General features: G+C 35.1%; 1 long non-coding RNA gene across 1 annotated transcript; it reads left to right on the plus strand.

Moving 5' to 3' along the window:
* Positions 1–13,724: 13,724 nt before the first annotated feature.
* On the plus strand, positions 13,725–15,080 carry LOC104241150 (uncharacterized). The gene is made up of 2 exons (XR_011400479.1): positions 13,725–14,013; positions 14,434–15,080. It is a non-coding gene; the product is annotated as an uncharacterized lncRNA (long non-coding RNA).
* Positions 15,081–15,531: the final 451 nt, after the last annotated feature.

Genomic DNA, 15,531 nt, shown 5'->3' on the forward strand with positions numbered 1-15,531 from the left:
ATGGATTGGTATTAGCAGTATTATTAAATCTTTACAATGCAGTATTATGCTTATTCAATTCTGTTGTTATCTAATTGTTGTCTCTAAACTGTGATCGGATTCAGAATGGAAACACGGTAAATAGTTCAGTTGGTTGGCTTTCCTAGCTTTCACTAGTAGGCGCCATCACGACTCTCGAGAGTGGGAAATCCGGGTCGTGACAAGTTGGTATCAGAGCTTTAGGTTACATAGGTCTCACAATTCACATACAAGGTTTAGTAGAGTCTAGCGGATCGGTACAGAGACGTTTGTACTTATCTTCGAGAGGCTGCAGGATCCTTTAGAAAATTCCACATTCTTGAATTCTTTATCGTGTGATATTGATTCATCTTGAAGCATATATCTCATGTTCTTTTGCATCCACTCGTGTATGAAATTGTGCACTCGTAATAACTATGCGCCAATGGTCCGTGATACTATAGAAGGGTTATAAGGGAGCCAGGGATCATTGTTACCACATGTTACCAAGATTGAAGATACGGAAGTATTGAGAGATCATTTAGCTGTGCACATGGAGGTACAGCAGGTTCTGACATCTGGTTGATAAGTATGATCTTAAGATGGCTTAATTAGTTACCTAATCATCACAATCATGGTATGGTCACAAGGTGGATGTAGATTTGAAGATAGTTGGTGGTATTAGAGACTATGTGGTTCATATGAGATTTCTATTTAGCGAAGGGTACAACTAGAAACCGAGACACTAGAGGAAGTGAGTTTAACTGTGTGCCGAGTAAATGGCTTGAGGTGTCTTATAACTGGTGTCGTACGAGTGGTGAAGGTTAGTATTGTGGATTGTCAGAAAATTGTCCTATGATTTCGCACCAAGTGAGGGGAGTCCACTATCAACGATCAAATTATGGGTTCATGTGCTATATCAATTTTGGTCTGAGATGTATTTATGTGGTATTGAAAGATTTTCCAAAACTGGTATATGATTAAGAGCTGAGATTTGAATGGGATGATGATTGGACTTGAGATATTCCCGCGTCCTTAATAATTCTACATTTTAGTATTAGTGGGGTCTTGGAAATAATTTCAGTATACTCGTAGTGCTTAAGTTAATCATAACACTCGCTTGGGACAGTCATCTTTTAATGCACCAGTGGCACAAAATTTCCTGCAATGGTTATTTAAGTTATCCGGCACAAACTCAGTATGAGTCTTCGAACTATGGATGGGCTGTTATGAATATGGTGATATTAGGAACATTATGAAAAATAATTCCCACACTTGGGAGAAACCTATTTCATCATAATACTCAGACCACGTACTCTATTACAGTTACTATTCTACTTACACTACCAATTGGGGGTGGAGGAAAAGCGGGTAGATGGTGCCTAAGAGGTGGAGACCCGACCCATTGATATATTTGCTATGGTATAGCTGAGGTCACTACACCAGATGGTGTCGTTACAAGTACGATCTCGAGTTATTATAAAGTAACAATTTCCTTGACTTGATTCGGTTCTGAGTATCGAGGCAAGTCCTCCTAATATGCTCCAATCATGAGTAAGCTTCGTAATCTTAAAAATTTACTTATGTGAATATTTCTGTTGGGAGATTATATGGAGATAGTTATGTGTATCATTATGTGTTGGTCACTAAAAATAGTTGTGAGGCTAAAAGTGTCTTTTGTTAATCAATTTGATGAGTTTGATATAATTTCTAAATAATTGATTTCAGTTGTAAATTATATGCCCTACCGGTATGAGGGATCATTGTATGTTGTGATTTTGTTTAACAAAAATTATTTGAAAGAAGGAAGAAAGGAAATGGAAAATTTTAGTTGGCACAATGTGCAAAATACTTGTGATTTAGAGTTGAGGACGAGATCCTCACATTTTTATATGATATGAAATATTTAAACCAAGCTACAAGCTGCGGTGGATGTTATATAAGAACGAGGTCCTGGTGGTGAAAAGTTTATGTGTTTAAATTCTCCTTTTATGAAATTAAAATTTGTACTATAGTACTTATAGGGAGTCCTGCCTATGAGGCTTATTTGAAAATTCTTGTATGAATATCTCTATGCATAATTTGCCAAATTGTATTGTAATTATTGAGTTTTAGCCTACGAGGTGCGTGCCCAGGTGGCGTTAATTGTAAATCTTTAATTTGGGTAAGTAATTATGAGGTTAATTAGCGATGTTGTAATCGATTATGAACAACTATAAAGACAAGAGAAGTGGTTATGGTCATGCATATGATGTCTTTCATGTCGAGATATCATTATGATAATGCACTGCTTGTAATGCGGAGATTAGTGTTATTGATATATACATTCTGGTACTTTGTTAGGTTGTGGACATGTTGTTAGGAGTTTTTTTGGTGTTACTCTGACATGTGGATAGACCCAATTACAGGGGAGACTCTGCCGAAATATTTGAAAGATTTGGGAGTTAGAAAAATTTGGGACGTTGAGATGTGCGAAGAAAGAGATAAGTTACGTTGTGTATGTGAGGACGAATGACCCTAAGTGGGGGAGAATGTAACATCTCGAGAAAAATTTCGAAGTATTTAAGCGCTATTACAAGTTGATGTGTGTTGACATGAGACTAATACCGTGTGTTGATGTGAAAAAAAAATTGGACCATTTTGAAAATGTTTGGAGAGTAAGAAATTTGGTCTTAAAGTTACAAATATGGATAAAGGAAATAATCTCAACTGAGATGGTGTTGTCGGGCTTGTGTCGAATGCGGTAACATGAGATCAACCAAGAGTATATGTGTAAAAGTAAAATCTTCAACTTCGCAACCTCGGAATAATTCTTAGTACATTCGAGGACAAACGTTTGTTTAAGAGGTGGAGAATGTAACGACCCGACCTGTTGTTTTAAGAATTAGCATATCGTTCAATGGCTTAAGACCTCGAGGAGCTTCGTAATACGCATTATGACCCACATGTATGGTCAAGTTTGTTTTTTCGTAATATTCAGAGTTAAATTCAAAGAAAATCAAAATCTTATTTTTGAAGCAAATGGAAAGAGTTGACCGAAGAGTTGACTTTTGAGCAAAAGACCCCAAATTAGAATTTTAGTGACGTCAATAGCTTCGTATGGTGGTTTCGGACTTAGACGTGTGTCCGAATTTGGATTTGAAAGTCCACATGACAATTCTATGCATTTTGGCGAAATAAGAAAGTTGACGTGTTCTAATTATATTATTTTATATGTGGAAGAGGTCCATTACCATGATGAATACCAATTGGATATGATAGCAAGTGTACGAGGCGTACTATAAGATATATGGGGTCTAAGGAAAGTTTTAAGTCTAAGCCAAGTTGGAAAAATACATAATATACTAAAATTGCAAATGAGTACGCACAAGACCTCACTTTGGACGAGTATATATACATGTATATAAGAAGTTGTACGATTCAAAACATATCAAATTAAAACACTGTGAGTCTAGTTTCCAACGCATCAAACCTTTCGTCATTTGGAGGAGTATACAGATAGTTATGACCATTTTACCGGACCTGTATCATAAGCGTGCCCAGGTGCGCGGCAGCGCCGTGACCGCGCCGATTCGAAATTTTTCTGCTTATGAGCATGGCGGGAGTGCGGCAGGAGCTCAGAAAGGCATGTAAAATCCCCATTCCTGGTCAGTGTAAAAACCGAAGGGGTCCAAAATTTCTTCCATTTTTGGTCATTCAAGCTCGGATTTGGGCGATTCCAAAGGGGTTTTTCACGATTTCAACTTGGGTAAGTGTTCTATATATGGAAGTGATTACATTTCATGAATCTATATCAATATTCATCGTTTATTTCGGATTTGGATGAAAGAAATTGTGGTTTTTGTAAAGTTTTCCAAAAATGAAAATTTAGGATTTGAAGGTCCATTTAACATCGGAATTCGATAATTTTTATATAGTTAAACTCGTATCGGAATGGGTTGTCGAATTTTATGAGTTTCGGCGGATTCTGAGATGTGGGCCCCACGGGCAATTTTGAGCTAAATTTCGGATTTTACCTTGAAAAATGTGTAAATTCATATGGAATTAATTTCTACTATTTGTATTGAGTATATTAAATTATTTGTGACTAGATTTGAAGCCTTCGGACACGAATTTTCAAGGCGAAAGTTTATTGGAATCTTGAATTTGGTTGCAAAGCGAGGTAAGTGTTTGGTCTAACCTTAGCTTGAGGGATTAGGAGTTGTGTCTTATTTGCTATGTGTTATTTGTTTAGTACGACGTATAGGCATGGTGACGAGTATTTATACGTTGAAGTCAAGCATGCCCGCGAATCTTATACTATGATTAATGTGATTCTGATTAGTATTGTTCATGCTCTATATGATAATTTCTATTGAGGAATATAACTTGTGGAAGTATTATTATTAATTGAACATGGTAGAGCGTTGGCTCAAGTTGAGAAATTAATTGTTGAACATGGTAGAGCGTTTGCTCAAGTTAAGAATAGAATTGTTGAACATTATAGAGTATTAGCTCAAGTTGTGAATCGAGTTGTGAAGTAAATGTGAAAGAAGAAAGAAGAGAGAGAATCATGATATTGTCTCCCTTGATGGGATGTTATTGTTTATATATTATTTTCCTTACCGGGATTTGATTGTTGTACTATTGTTCCCTTACCGGGATTTTATTGTGATTTCATTTATTTCCTTGCCCTTATTTCTTGAGATTTTTGTTTGGGTGAGGAAGAGTGTTAAAGCACGAAGGGTGATGCCGTGTATGATTTTGTGAGGAAGAGTGTAAAGTACGAATGGTGATGTCGTGCCGCACGATGTACAATTCTGTGCCGATTATATTGATTTTATGGTGAGTAAGAGTGTAAAGCACGAAGGGTGATGCCGTGTATTTTTTTGGTGAGAGAGTGTTAACGCACGAAGGGTGATGTCGTGTATTATTTTGGTGAGAGAGTGTTAAAGCACGAAGGGTGATGTCGTGCACTTGTCTTTGTTTTCCTGATTTTTATCGATAACGGAGTTACGGTTTCTCTACATGTAATTGCTGGTTTCCTGTTGATACTTGTTGTACCCCGCAACATGATCTCCCCTTCATATTTTCAATTGAACTATGGTGATCCTCATATTTATGTGTTGTTCTTCTATTATTATTCAATGTCCCCGTAGTATGTTACCCCCTCTCATACTTAACTACACATTATTGTTCTTCTTTTCTGCTATATAATATTTAACTGCACAGGTTTATTTGGTAGTCTGGTCCTAGCCTCGTCACTCCTTTGTCGAGGTTAGGCTAGGCACTTACCAGCACATGGGGTCGGTTGTGTTGATACTACACTCTGCATTCTCTTGTGCAGATCCCAGTGCTGTAGACTTCGGACCGCAGTGAGATTGTTGTTTCTCGTTCATCAGGCGACCCGAGGTAGTCCTGCAGGTGTCCGCAGGCCTTAGCATCTCTTCTACCTACTATTCTTATTTATTTCATGTATTTCCTAAGACAGTGTTATATTTATTTCTTTCAAACCCTTATTTATAGCACTCCTAGACAGTCTGTGAAGTTGTGACACCAACCTTGGGTAGATTTGTTATGGATTGGTATTAGCAGTATTATTAAATCTTTACAATGCAGTCTTCCTCTTATTCAATTCTGTTGTTATTTAATTATTGTCTCTAAACTGTTGTCGGATTCAGAATGGAAACACGGTAAATAGTTCAGTTGGTTGGCTTGCCTAGCTTTCACTAGTAGGCGCCATCATGACTCCCGAAGGTGGAAAATCCGGATCGTGAGAGACTTCCTCTTTGTCATTGAATTAACTTGGAAATTTGACTGATTCAATTACACAAATATTCTATTTGGAGAAGAGATCTGAGAATTGTAAGCAAGAATTAATTAGGGAACACTTAACTAACACTAAAAATGTATAAAATTATTAATTTGTTTATAAATTTATAATTAAGTTAAAACTTCAATAGTGAAGGTAAAGAAGTTTCAAAATTAGTATAGATAAGTAAAAATTCCTAAACTTTATGATATACATGTTGCATTATGCATATTTAACATACTAGTTTCTAAACACGCGCATTGCGCGTGGTTCCCATATCAATTTGTACATTTTTTTTTAAAAAAATTACAACATGTTTGAAAAATGTGTTTCGAGTTATAAGAATTAAAATTAAAAGAAAGATAAATAAATCATTTCCTATTTCAAGATTGTCATGAAAAGTAGTAAAAACGATAAATAGAGACGAACTTAAATTGAATGGTCCAAAACGCCAGTCATAGGCTAACTTAATTTTCATTATAATATATCCATAATTTTTAGCCATTTTATGTTTAAAATAATATAGAATCATGAAAAGATAATAACAACCAATCAATTTAATTAGTACCCTTAATTGATGGGTAAACATTTTTTTTTTTTACTTTAGTTGCATAGTGCAACCCTTAAGTACACACACAAAAAAAAAACTTAAGGACATCACCAACTTATATATGAAGCGTAACCAAAAAAATATCATAAATGGAAATAAAGAAAACTAATAAGGTAGGAATTGTTCAATATTAAAAGATAATGATGAAAACAGAGCATCATATAAATTTAGACTCAAAAGAGATTTCACTTTGCACTTTATTCCTAAACAAGTAGAAATAATTCTATTTACATAAGCTAAGAATCATATCTAATTGAAAGACAACGAATACAAATGTGCATGATGTTCGAAAATTAGTGCATCAAACGTCCTAACATCACATTCTTTGTATTCTAGTATTAAAAATAAGAAAAAATATATCATATTGCTCTCATATATATCACTACACCATCTTATGATACCAACAAAATCTACCGTAATCATAACAGAGGCTAAATAATTCGTTATTAATATATTTTGTGAACCATGTAGCCCAATAGTATTCTCTTGGTGAATTACTTTTATAAATTAGTTTTTTGGCACTCGAAACCATATTTGGAGAATGAAATAAATTTTGCTCAAAGAAATTTTTAATTTGCTCGCATCAAACGCACCAGCCATATTTTGTATATATTGATGGAAAAAGATGGACAGTATTATATAACGCAGAAAGAGGGAGCTAGGAAGAAGAAACTGCATGAGTTCCAGGAAAAAGTGAATGCCATTAGCTTTGTCACGGTGTGTGAAGCGCATTGTTTTTGAGAAAATTTGTTTAAATGAATCATTTTCTTCATTTAGTAGGAGAAAATGAAAAGGCACCTAGTAATTTCTTATCTACACGATGAATAAATAATTGAAACATTTTCTTCATTTAGTAGGAGAAAATGAAAGGCACGTAATTAATAAGTTTTAGACAATGAACAGTTATTGATCTAACAACTGAAACTAAACATTTTTAGATTTTTAAAAGTAAGTTAAAACATGAAAATTTGGAAGAAAAAGCAACAATCTAGAATAAAAATAAATATAAATATGGATATCATGTACCTTCTGCCTAGTCAAAATCAAAATGGAGAGAAAAATAGTGGAATTAAAAGTTCTATTCTTTAGGTGAAATTTCAATATTACATCTAATGGCATTTATTAAGCAAAACATTCAAAGCTGCATCCAACATAATAACTATTGGCAGATGAAACAAATTCTCCCAATTTTATCCATCGATGCATTTAGCAGAAGGTTTTGTTTTCATCTTTATTTTTTGGAAGGGTAAGATGGTCATGCAGTTTTCAATAGGTATTTTCGTAATCCAACTTTAGACTTAGGGCCTCATACCTATAAAATAAAATATGATTATAAAATTATCACACATGACACGAAATACAAGTTATCACATTTTTAGAAATAATCGAACCCTTAAGAGGTCAAGTTGAAGAAGTAACAGAATTAAGTGGCAACTGGCAAGCACTAATTAAGATCATAAAGAATATTAAGGATACCTAAACCCTTTTATCATTTTAAAGTGGTGCGCACTCGGCAGCCTTAAATATTTTATTATTATTTTAAAGTTATTTGCGTTCAAATTAAATTAATATAGACAAGTTTCTCTAATCAAATGTATTCTTATCATCATAAAGTAGCAGCACTTGATTGCTCCATTGAGTATCTGAACTTGGGCATTTTATTTCCTTACTAAGGTTTTATCTCTATCCGTAACAATTTTGATTTTTTTTCGTCGCTATTAGAATTTTCCACCTTTAATTTATAAGTATTTTTTTTGTACTATTAAGTATCATTATATTTTAATGATTTAAACAAAGTTTAAGTTTTGGATCCAGGAGAATGCTGTTGGGTGAAGAGGACGCACTTGAAGGAGGCATGATTCTCTCTCGGGGCAAGTTAGCCTAAACGTGCGCCAACCATGGGAAGAGAGCTCGTGTACCATCTCAGAAGGCGTTAATAGCAATGTCGGTTCGTCACATGCCAAATTTTAAGTAGGAACAAGTGCTACTACTGGTTCGTCGTAGGGTAAAGCCAATTCCTCTGGAGTTAACTCATCCAATCAAACAGTAACCAACGAAACAGTATTGAATAATGCTAATGGAGAGAAATCGAAGCTAAAGCAAGCGGTGAATTTGTAGAATGAAGCAATTCAGAACCCTAGAAATGAAGGGAAGGTCAATTCCTCAAGCAATGGAAGGAAATTATGGACAGATGAAGAGAAGGAGGAACTAGGGCAACATGGGAAGAAGACCTCAATTTGGGATGAATTTGATATCGAAAAGCTCTCTAATGCTGGATTCAAGCTGGAATATGTCTCACCCAAAGTGCAAGGTGAGTCTCAAGTAGGTGCAATCGAACTAGAAGACATAACTAGTGAGATCGATTACTGGAAGAATGCAATAGTATGTTATGTACTAGATGCGCATCGACCATTTGTTGTAATTCAATGATATGTCTAGAAAAACTGGGCTAAACATGGCATAAGTAAAATCTCAATGCTCAAAAATGGAGTGATATTAGTCAGATTTGATACGGAAGCAGCAAAGCAGGAAGTGTTGAATGTTGGGATCTATCATTTTGATAATAAACTATTTATTGTCAAAGCGTGAAGTCCTGACTTAGAGTTCACTAGAGAGGAACTACTTACTGTGCCAATTTGGGTGAAGTTGATAGGCAGCTTGGTTGGTTGACCTCTTATGGTGGATCTAAATACAGAAAGAAAGTGTGACTACAATTTGCCAAGATATTGGTGGAGGTATAATTGGATGCAGAACTGCCCGATACAGTTCTTTTCATGAATGAAAAAGGGCAGCTTATTGAGCAAAAAGTAAACTACGACTGGAATCCAACTTTTTGCACTTATTGCCTCTCCTATGGGCATGAAGAAGTGGTGTGCAGGAAGAAAAAAAAAACCAGCTGGTCAACAAGGCACAACTGCCACAAAAATACAACAACAACAAGAGCAACAAGAAGTTCCAATACAAGGAAAGCATGTCATGGGGAAGGGACAGAAAACAGAGGTCCAAAAACAAGCAGTAGATAGCTCTAATTGGATTACTCCTCTGAGAATTGGCAGGAGTACATCAATCCAGTCTCAGCAGCTGGTTCAATCCAACACTTACCAAGCATTAGGAAAGCCTGGGGATGACAGTATGATCAAGGTCACACTAGGAAATGGGGGAGGGAACCATACCTCATATTGAGGATGGTTAACCTGCTTTGTTGGAATGTTAGGGGCTTGATTTAAGATCCTCTGCAATGAAGTTAAAGCTGGGCTAGTAGGCTTGCTAGAAATAAAGATAAAAAAAGGAGAGAATAGATAAAATAGCAGGTAGTATATTTGGAGGTTGTAATTATATGACCAGTCTGGAATCACATTATAATGGTTGGATCTGGCTATCATGGAGGCAGGATTACTATAATGTAGTACCTATTTGTGTCAATGCTCGGGTAATAACTTGTGAGGTGACCTATATCTTATTACAGCTAATATACTTGGTGTCTATGGTGTATGCTTTCAACACTAGAGAGGAAAGGAAAGGGATGTGAGAATGCATTATGCAACAGAATGAAGTCTGTGTCATACCATGGTTGGTCCTAGGAGACTTCAACTCAGTTCTATTAGAGGAGGATAGAATAGGAGGCAATCAAATAACATTGGCAGAAGTGGTGGAGTTTAGGAACTGTGTTAACACCTGTGACTTAATTGAACTCCCAAATCAGGGTCACAGATATATATGGAATGATAAGCATTCTGATCTCAGAGTGTTTTCCAAAATTGACCGGGCATTAATTAATGACAAATGGCTAGACTTAATGCTTGCTTCTCAGCCCAAGTTCCTCCCTGAAGGAATAAGTGATCATTGTCCTATTCAGCTAATACTAGAAAATGATAGAGTAAGAAAGAAGAAGTCTTTTCTCTTTTGCAATGTATGAGATCAACATCTTCATTTTGATGATACGGTGAAAGCTGGCTGGGAGGTGGAATTAGATGGTGCAAAATGCTGACATTAGTAAAAAGACTGAAGTTGCTGAAGAGGAGCCTGAAACAGTTGAACTCTAAGTACTTCAAGGATGTAGTAAATGAGGCTGACATGTACAGGGAAGAGCTAAGGAGAATTCAGGAACTACTGCAGACAGATTCACAAAACATGGAGTTACACCATAAAAAAGGTAACTCCATATCAACTATTCAGGAGGACTTCTTACATAGCGGAGATGTATTTACAACAGAAGAGCAAAGCAACTTGGATAAAGCTGGGAGATGACAATACAAAATATTTTCATAGAGTGATCAAATATAGAAGACTGAAACAGGCAACTACACAGATAAAGATGAACATGGCACTTGGCAGACTGATCCTGATCAAATTGCTCTCGTCTTTGTTGACTATTATGAAAACCTTCTGGGTAAGTGTATCTCCTCTAGAGTCAAAGCTTTCACTAGCTTTGTGAAACAAGTGCCTGTATTGTCAATTGAACAACAATTGGACCTAATAAGACCATACATGGGAAAGGAAGTCAAAGAGGCAATGTTCCAAATTGACAAGAATAAAAGCCCAGGACCTGATGGCTATAGTAGTGGATTTTTTTTAACAGCATGGAACATTGTAGGAGCAAACATAACAACATCTATTCTGGAGTTTTTTGAGAATGGCAAACTACTAAAACAACTTAATACTACAATTATAGCACTGATTCCTAAAGCAGAGAAGCCTGAATATGCTAGCCAATATGGACCAATCTCCTATTGCAATATTCTATATAAATGCATCTCGAAAATGATTTGCAAGAGGTTGAAGCACTACATTAACTATATTCTTGCAGATAACCAAGCAACATATGTGCAGGAAAGATCCATGATGCACAATGTGCTAATTTGTCATGATCTCCTAAGGCATTATAATAGAAAGACCTCTGCTAGATGTCTTATGAAGATTGATCTTAGAAAGGCTTATGACATGGTGGATTGGGGATTCTTAGAGGAGGTATTGACTGGATTTGGGTTTCCAGAGAGGTTCACTCAACTAATAATGGTGTGTGTGACATCTCCCAAATACTCTATTAAAGTGAATGGGGAAGGACATGGATATTTTGAGAGAAAAAGGGGACTAAGGCAGGGGGGATCCTATGTCTCCCCTGCTCTTTGTATTAGTGATGGAATACCTTTCAAGAGTCCTGAAGACTATGAGTAATCTTCCAGATTTCCAATTTCACACATATGTAAAACTTTGAAACTCACTCGATATTTTTGTTGATGATCTCATGGTATTCTGCAAAGGTAATCTACCTTCAGTAACAAGGGGGGTGGAAGCACTTAATCACTTCAGTGAGGTGTTAGGGCTAGTTGCAAATTTGGATAAGTCAAGCAGGTTTATAGCTGGAGTAGATGATGCTACAAAGGGTCAATTGTTAGCTACAACTTGGAAGGAACCTTTCCAATAAGATATCTTGGACTTCCTCTTTCATCAAAGATGTGGAATAAACTGGACTGCCTTCAACTTGTGGACAGGATAGTAATGTATAGTTTTCTTGTTTAGAGGCTTAATATTCATAATCAGTTTGATTATGATATAAAGTGCTCTTTAGGTGTAATTATTTGGTTGATCAATGATAATATTCATAGTGTTACCAAAGTTTTGGATCCTAGCTTGCAATTCTCTGGCATCCAATTATATGCACGGATAACATATTTATATATTGTAGTATGTAACTTGTCTTATTTTTAACATTATAAATCAACTTTTATGTTGGGTAACTTATAAATATCTTTTAGGTGACATAACAATTTCTTTACACGAATGTGTATGTGAGTTTAACTCGTTCCATAAAAATACTTAACTTACATATACCAATTTACCACATATACTTGCTATGAAATTTTACCTATTAACTATTATGGTAGATTTAAACAATTTATACCCTGTTGTAAATAACTTAAACTATTCTAAAATTAACACGTATCATGCCATGGTAACTAGTTTTAACATGTGCAACAAAAAAATAGTTGGATGGAATCATACATATGCCTTTCCTTTCTACTTCAATCTTCTTCCGTCACGTGTAAAAATTGATCAAGAAAATAAATAATCCGTCTTAGTCCTATGTCGGATTGAATCATATACCTATTCTTTCCATTGTAATATCCTCTTCTTCTTTATTTAACTTCACGTTGTACATCTGATAAAGGAAAATAGTTAAAGTTACAAATATAATTCCCATTCTAAAAGTCTAGATTAATGTTTATCGTTGTATACCATAGTTATAAAACAGATAAAAATTTAACCGTATTGAATGTTTATATCAAATCAATAAATACATGTTATATGTATGCAAATACATTTTTTTACTTAATCATGTCTAATTATACATATTTTCATATCCTTAAATCACTTACCCATGATAAGTCAGTGCGATATGATGTAAACCGGCTCAGTACGGTTAGCTCTTAATCCTGTTCTAGAACACGTAAAGTCATACTGCTTGGTCACGTAAGCCACTATCAACAAGTTGGTAAATCATTGTGGTACTTTGTTAGAAGAAAATCAATTAAAAGACTAAGACAAAAGGTTTGTATCTTTTCGTGTATGATTGGTGAGGTTGGAACAAGTTGTCAAATAATGCCACTAGGTTTGTATCTTTTCCAACATTTTAAAAGTCTCATCACCTACAATTTCCAAAGGAAATACTACAGCATAGAAATATAATAAGACCCGAGCAAGTAGAGCGTGTTGTTTACAGAGTTAAAGTTCATCTTAATTAAGGTCAATTCATCTCTTTATTTTGTTAGGCAGAGAGCCTCAAGACTGTAATATTGGGACATTGTTCTGTCCCTTTTTCACATGCTCAATTTGCTTTTACATCTTAATTAATATTGACAATCCATAGTCACATTTAACCTTAATTCTTTGTTTGGAACTTAAGAAACTAGAGTTGATTTCACGCATGATACTGAACTTTGTTGAGATATAGTAAAAAATTAGTCAGATTAAAATAGTTTACTCACTATAATAGTAAATAAATGTAATAAACTTATTATTTTTTTAATCAGCGCTTAGTACTATGTGAATTCCACATAAAAAAAACTAATAAATTTCACTTTAACTACCCATATCTTATTAAAAAGAAAGACAATTTAAGATAATATCTAAATGTAACAAAGAAAGAAGAAAAATTAGAGTGTAGAAGTCGTTTAGTGATTGGTGAGATTTGACAACAAAGAATACATTTGCCTCTCAAAGTGATTGGTGAGATTTGAACTATGTACTTAAAAATCGCAACTATTAGACCAATACCAAACTCGTTCATAAAGCACTTTCCGAATCCAATATTTTGTTTACTAAAATAGAGAGGAAAGGGGCCAGCCGGCCAAGACTGTCGAAACCCCACCAAACAAAGCAGAGCATTTTCTTGTTTTTCATCACTCTCTTATCATCTTTTCTTCTCGATATATATATTACACAATATATTTTGGTGTGGCCAATAGTATACTTTGTGTTTAGCTTAAAGAAGACAATGAAGAGCAGGTTCTTCCTTTGTTTCCGTCCCATTGTTGAGGACTCTGTTCTTCACAACCACGCTATTGATCGGTCTTCTCCAACTATTAGAAAAAGATGTGGCAAAAATGATCCAATGGTTAGTAGTCTTTCTTGAGAATCTAAAAGTCTTTCCAATTGTCTTTTTCCATTTTTGATGTTAGACTATCCAAAATCCAAGATATATATGTGAGTGGATCAAGCTTGTAATTATTAGTATTACTTTCAAAGTGTGTAATCATTCAATCAGTAATACACTTTTATTTACTTAATTATGTCTTTAACATGTCTCTCGTCGACCCGATATTTTCTTCATGGTAAAGCACAAGAAAATATTTTTGATTATTGGTGGTATTGAGACTCAAACTCATGATGCTTTTGATACGATGTTAAATTGCGTGATCATGTTATCTGAAAGTATACATTGTTAGATACAAGGCACTTTTACTTACTGAATTATGCCTTCAACAGTCGCCAAGTAATAGCAGAATCGTGACTAGTGCTACCTTCATTTTTGCAGTTTGAGTCAAGAAGTAATTACAGGCGAAATAGAAGGGACAAGTTCTTCAAAGCATTACATGGTGATCGCTCAAGGAATCAAAAAACACTAGTTTTGAAGGGTAATCATAACAAGCAAAGGGAAATTACTTCAATTGGCACTTTATCTAAGGGAAAGCAGTCATCAAGGCCATATTCATACAACCACAGAAATACCATAAGTGCTTCAGCAGCAGCAAGTGATGAAATCAAGAAATATAGCTCAAGTGTTTATTTGATTATTTTCGCCTTATTCGCGTCCATCTATTTTAGAAGGGCTTATGCAATAGTCTTAACATCGATATGGCTTCTCTTGTTCTCTTTGGTACCAAAGTCAATTTGCAGGATACTTGAAAATTCTTTATAGTCAGATGTGGAGTACAAAAACAAAGCTATGATGGATCTGTTGAAATGAGAGTAACTTGAGTTAATATAACTGGAGTCAAGTTATGGCAGTTAGTAGTTGACTAGAGTTAGTTGAATAACTAATTATTGGAAGGTTAGTTATGATGTTGTAGTTAGAGTTCAACAACTGGCAATTAGCTGCTAGCCAGTTATTGGTTAGTGTTTATTGTATATAAGTCTAATTGCTTGATTAATCAAATATGAACTCTTCCATTTTCCAATCCAGTTCAGCTTGCTTCACAGGCTAATCTCTCTTTGGTTTCCTCACTCTCAATCTCCATTAAAGCAGAGGTCAAGCTCTATAGAGATTCATAGAAATTCACATGGTATCAGAGCATTTTGACTGTTAGTGCAGTCTCTTTCAATCCTTAGATCCATTCTTCAACTCTGTATTTCTATTGGAAGCTGAATCATGACGATTGACAATATGGAGCCAGTAAAACTAAGTCACAATCATCCGTTGTTTCTGTACTCAACAGACACTTTAGGAACTATATTAATTTCTCTTCAACTGACTGGCCCAAAAAATTACTCGATATTGGAGTTGCGCAATGTGAATTACAATCCTAGGAATGAATAAGCTAGTGTATAGATGGCACCTGCAAAAGGGAAACTTTTTGTCCAAATTTGGTGATCTACGGGAAAGATATAATGCAATCGCCTTATCATAGATTAT

The sequence above is a fragment of the Nicotiana sylvestris genome, chromosome 6 (genome assembly GCF_000393655.2).
Source record: "Nicotiana sylvestris chromosome 6, ASM39365v2, whole genome shotgun sequence".
Lineage (NCBI taxonomy): Eukaryota > Viridiplantae > Streptophyta > Magnoliopsida > Solanales > Solanaceae > Nicotiana > Nicotiana sylvestris.